Source organism: Tursiops truncatus, chromosome X, assembly GCF_011762595.2.
Source record: "Tursiops truncatus isolate mTurTru1 chromosome X, mTurTru1.mat.Y, whole genome shotgun sequence".
Taxonomy (NCBI): domain Eukaryota; kingdom Metazoa; phylum Chordata; class Mammalia; order Artiodactyla; family Delphinidae; genus Tursiops; species Tursiops truncatus.
In genome coordinates this window covers 50,844,558-50,850,557 of record NC_047055.1, presented here as the reverse complement: position 1 = coordinate 50,850,557, position 6,000 = coordinate 50,844,558, and positions in this window count along the sequence as shown.

Below are 6,000 nucleotides of genomic sequence, written 5' to 3'. Positions count from 1 at the left end.
GTGTGCAAAAGATGGAGAGGCAGACATATTTGGCAAACAACACTAATGACTATAGCCAGATTCAAACATATTCTAAACTTGGGTAGATGATATTATCAGATAAAAGTCCTGTTGAAGGACTGTTAAAGTCCTTCTGTTGAAACCTAGGGATTTTATATCCTCGAGTTTACTATTAAGGATTGAAGTAATAATAGTCTCTATTCACCCCATGCAATTGAATCGGATGCAACACAATCTAGTCATTTACTCACATCCCTCATGATCACTTCTTGAGAAGTATTCCCAATAATGGAGGTTCTTGCCACTTGAATATCAGTTAAAAAGTTGGAGTGGCTCAATCTCTAAACTGCATCAAACCCAAAAGAGAAACACAACTAAGGATTTCATCATTAATTGACATTAGGAACCTATGTTAACTCTCAGGTTTCTGCTTTGAGTAGCTGGGTAGGTGGTAGGCTGAGATAAGGGTGAGAGTAAGATAGGTGGATGACTGTAAAAAACAGATGATGAATTCAATTTTGGACAAGAGTTGAAGTGCCTATACGGTGTCTATAGCTAGGGAAATCAATCTGGATTGGTTATGGAGTTTGTGGAATCAGCACTGTAAAGGTTAAAATATTTAACACCATTAGTACTAATAAAATAATCAAGAGTGAACGTATACACTGAAAAGAGTATAGGGACAAGAATAAAACTCTGTGGAATAAGAAACAACCCAGATGTATATCACCTGGTAAATTAATAAACTAGTTTGTGATACATCCACATACAATGGAATACTACTTGGCAACAGCAAGGATGAATCTCAAAAGTATTATGCTAGGTAAAATAAGCCAGACACAAAAAGCTACCTTCTGTATGATTCCATTTATATAATATCCTGAAAAAAAAGGCAAAACTATAGGGTCAGATATCAGATCAATTGTTGTCAGAAGCTAGGGATGGAGAAGGAAAAGACTGACTGCGAAGGAAACAACAGAACTTTTTGAGGTGAAGGAAATGTTATATATCTTGATTTTAGTGGTAATTATACAACAGTATACATTTGTCAAAACAGCACACTTTAAAAGGCACTCTTTTAAAAGTAAATTTTTCTATATGCTAATTATATCTCAATAAGCCTGATCGCCAAGTATAAGCAACATTCAAGACACAGGTAGAAGAAGAGGAACCTAAAGAGGCTTGAGAAAGAATAGTAATAATGATAGAAGAAAACCCAGAAGTGATGTGGAAACCAATGGAGGAATCTTAACATACAAGGTGGAATTAATTTTGTGATAATGTTTGCAAAGTCTCTAGACTTAGCAAATAGAAGGTCACTTATGACCTTGGCAAGAATAATTTAAGTAGAGCAATGAGGATGAAAGCCAGTGGGCTGAGAAGGGAATGAAGGTGAACACATGCTAAGGGTGTATATAAACCATTATTTGAAGAGGTTTTAATTCAAGGTAAAAAGAAAAAGAAAGGGATGGCTAGATAACAACACATGGTAAAGGAGGATTTTCATGATGGGGCCAGTGAGAGAAGAGGTTTGAAGACCGAGGAACAGAGAGGAATACTTGATGGAATGAGATCATTGGAGAGGCAAAGCGGAATAAATCCAGAACACATGTGGATGCAAGCAGTATGCTGTAATAAGAGAAAGGACACTGTTATGAGTTGAAATGTGTCCTCCTAATTTTTATGTTGAAGCCCCTACCTCCAGTACCTTGGAATTCTACCTTATTTGGATAATGGGTCTTTACAGAGGTAATCAAGTAAAAATAAGGTCATTAGAGTGGGCCCTTATCCAATATGATCAGTGCCCTCAAAAAAGGGGGAGATTTTCAGAGACATGCATAGAGAGAAGATAATGTGAACAGATACAGGGAGAAGATGACCATATACAAATCAAGCAGACAGGCCTGAAACAGATCCTTCCCTCAGAGCCATCAGAAGGAACCAACCCAGCCAACACCTTGATTTTGGATTTCTAGCCTCCAGAACTCTGAGACAACATTTTTTTTTTTTTGCTTACGCCACCCAGTTTGTGGTACTTTGTTATGACAGCCCTATCAAGTTAATGCAGACACATTCTTTACTGAAATTGGAATGAAGGAAGGCAAGATGAGAGTATGTGCAGATAAGATTGTCAGGGGCAGGCAGGAAGATGAAAGAGTCCATGGCTGATGGACTTTTTTGTTTTTTTGGTGGAATAAGATGTGAAATAGTCTATTAAAATGAGGATGTAGAGGGATAGATTAAAATGGTGATAATTTGAACTACCTGTTCTGGAGAAAAAGATAAGGAGCTGACTAGTGACATTATAAAAGTTATTACTGAGCACAGGTAAGATGAGCAAGTATGGATTTGTAGTGATGCCTACATGCACTGTTGTGTTCTTCTCCATTAGTTATCATAAACCTGGAGGTAAATGGGAAAAAAGTAGATAAGAGAACTAACTGAGGATTTTAGGGCATGATTGGTGAGGGCAATAGAAGGACTATAGAACATGGCAAGAGGAATAATAATGGGAAATGTGATATTGTATGTATAGCAAAGGAACTGAAAACTGAAAAGAGCTGATGCATTGAGAGAAAATGGACAGGTTAAGGAGCTAAAGTTCTTGATTAGATAAGAAAGGAAGTGAGTTGGAAGAATGGCAGATTTGGATTAGAATAGTGACATATTGCAGTTTAAGAGTTCAAATCTGAAGCAGTTCTGGGCATGGATGAATGACTGAGATATGAAAGCTGTTAGAGTTGAGGTGAAGATATGTGATGTGAGGATGACTTATCTACATGGACTTTAAAGTTACCAGTGATGATTTCAGTATTTGGGATGGAGAGAGAGAATGTGCTCTAGGTACCAGAATCTTCAAAAATTGCTAATAGATCAGTGGGTGAAGATGGCAAGGAAGAGCAAAAGATGATAACAGTAATATGGCTGGACACTACAGGCCTCAAAGGAGAAGGGATTTTCAACTAAAGGTAGAGGAGTAATTAGATTATCTATTTACATTGTAAATAAAGCCTTATTATCTCATAGATAGATAGATATAGACAGCAATGTTAACTATGCATGTACTTCCAAGAAATAAAATTTAATGTCTAGCAAACAACATGAAAATAGATGCTAAATTTAAGTATGTATGTGGTGCTCTCAGATATCACCTAGTTTCAAGTTAACACGACAAAATGTGACTGCAGTGTACTTACTGTGAATTCATCTCAACAAGTAATGTCTCATTAATGAAAATCATTGAGAAGTTTAAGTTCTTGCCTCATAATAGTTATACAACACAGAGTATACTCTGCAGTGGAGTAAAAATTATTAGTTTTTAAATATTTGTCTCTGAGAGCCCTTAAAGTTGACATATTTGTGATATTAATCAATATGTTTTAAACATGAAGGTGATGTTATGGATTCACCATAAGTTGTACATGTAAGATGTTCATATTAAGCAATAGAGTGATGTTTCTGGGTAGTTGGCCTTTTGGGAAAATAGGTTTTACATGGTGGCCTAGGTTAAGGATGTAATCATGGCCAGAGGAGAGTATAATTATGATTAGTACATTAAACTACCTTACTTTAACCCAGGATTCAGGATCCTTTACAGCAGAACCCTACCCAGGTCTGCTGTTGTCAGGATGTATCCTTAGGCTCTGATCCTCTCCAACTTTCTGTTACTCCCAAAATATTACCATTAAACCAGCACTGTTCAAGAGAGCTTTTTTCCAATTATGGAAACATTTTATATCTGCACTGTCCAGTATGGTAGTTACTAGCTACATTTGCCAATTGAGCACTTGAAGTGGGGCTAGTATGACTGAGGGGCTAAATTTTTTTATTTTCCTTAATTTTAAATAATTTGAATTTAAGGAAATCATATGTGGCTAGAGGTTCTCATGTTGGAGAACATATCTCTAGACCTTGTTAGATAATCTAAAAACAGAATTCATGCAAACAAGTTAATGGTTGATCTATGATGTACCCCTTCAACTACATTTTATGGTAAAGTTTTAGGGTAACATTGTAGGTAAAATGCTTTAACACAAGGTATTGATTCTAAAATGATAAATGGGAAGTACTTTGACAAATCGACACAGCAGAAATTTGGGGATATAGGTTTCACATGATGGCCAAAAAATTCCATTACATAAGCCATAATCCCTTATGCTTGCATATAAGACTGACCTTGATAGTATAGGTTGACTTGTTAGAGTCTCAGTTTGTTGAGAAGTCAAAGCTCTTACCTCACTAGTGTATGAGATCAACATATTTATATTACCACTTATTTCCCAAGCCAAAACTGTACTACTCGTCATTACACTATATATACGTATATATATATATATATATATACGTATATATAGTTCATGTGCTCTGAGATCCCCAGTTTGGGGATGTCAGTAACAATCTTTAGAGACAGGTGAGCTTAGGGAAATAGAGCCCCACTACTGCAGTTGGTCATGTAAAGCAAGACTCTTTTGACTTTTTAACATACTTCCTTTCCTCCATTCCCTTCACTACCAAAATTGAAAATTGCTGAGAGCAGAGGTGCAAGATTCCTCTCTTTATTAGACTCAGATGTACTGAAGTATTAGAGCATATGACATTGAAACTAATTGTTTCCAATGCTTTTGCAATAACACCTTTGAAATTCAACTCATTTACTTACTATGGGTTGCAGTTTTATCTCCTGCTATTCCCCAATATTAACTTCCTCCAGTTAATACTGTTTAATTCTGTACCTGACAAATACACCTTGCACCTTGTATATCTCTTACCTTTCTTCATCCAGTCTCCTTCTGAGTCTCAGAATCAATTTTCTTACTTTAAAATGGGGTGGGTAGTGCTTACATCATTGTGGTTTTGTAAGGATTTATATTTTGTATGAAAAAATAAACAACACAACATCTGGCACATGATAAATTATAAAAAATGTTTAAATGTTAGGGGTTTTTTTCTTCCTGTTTTCTTCCTTCCTCTAAACCTCTATTATAATTTTTGCATTCTAAGGGATATTTTTATATCTGTATGTTTTATGTAACTTCACCTAGAATGTAATTTCCTTGAAGGCAGTGGGAGGAAGTGGTTAATACTTCTTTGTAGATATAGCAGTATCTATTATACAGTAGGTGCTTAATAAATAAGTTTGTCAATTGTTTTTTAGGGATTTTTAGGAATATACTAGAACAATATACAATGAGTACACAAGCTTAAACGCAAGATGACCATAGACAACTTTCTTAACATCCCTGAATCTCTATCTTCTCATACATAAAATGAAGATGATAACAATAATACCTATTTTAAAATGTTATTGTAGAATGAAGAAAAATCTAAGCATGGGAGGAAATTAAGAAGGTTAGGTCCATACCACATCTATGTAATGTGTGTTTAGTTTGGGAGAGATTTTGACAACTTAGAGGTTGTCCAAAAGAGAATAACCAAGAGTAGGAGGTATTTAGATTAAACATGGGGGGAAGGAGGGAGGGCAAAGTACCATCAATTTTTAGCTATATGAGCAATTGTATGTGGGAGAAGAAATCATTTTTTCCTTAATATTTCCCTAATTTTTTTAAACATCTTTATTGGAACATAACTGCTTTACAATGGTGTGTCAGCTTCTGCTCTACAACAAAGTGAATCAGTTATACATATACATATGTTCCCATATCTCTTCCCTCTTGCGTCTCCCTCCCTCCCACCCTCCCTATCCCACCCATCTAAGTGGTCACAAATCACGGAGCTGATCTCCCTGTGCTATGCGGCTGCTTCCCACTAGCTATCTATTTTACGTTTGGTATTGAATATATGTCCATGCCACTCTCTCACTTTGTCACAGCTTACACTTCCCCCTCCCCATATCCTTAAGCCCATTCTCTAGTAGGTCTGTGTCTTTATTCCCATCTTACCCCTCGGTTCTTCATGACCTTTTTTTTTTTCCTTAGATTCCATATATATGTGTTAGCATACGGTATTTGTTTTTGTCTTTCTGACTTACTTCACTCTGTA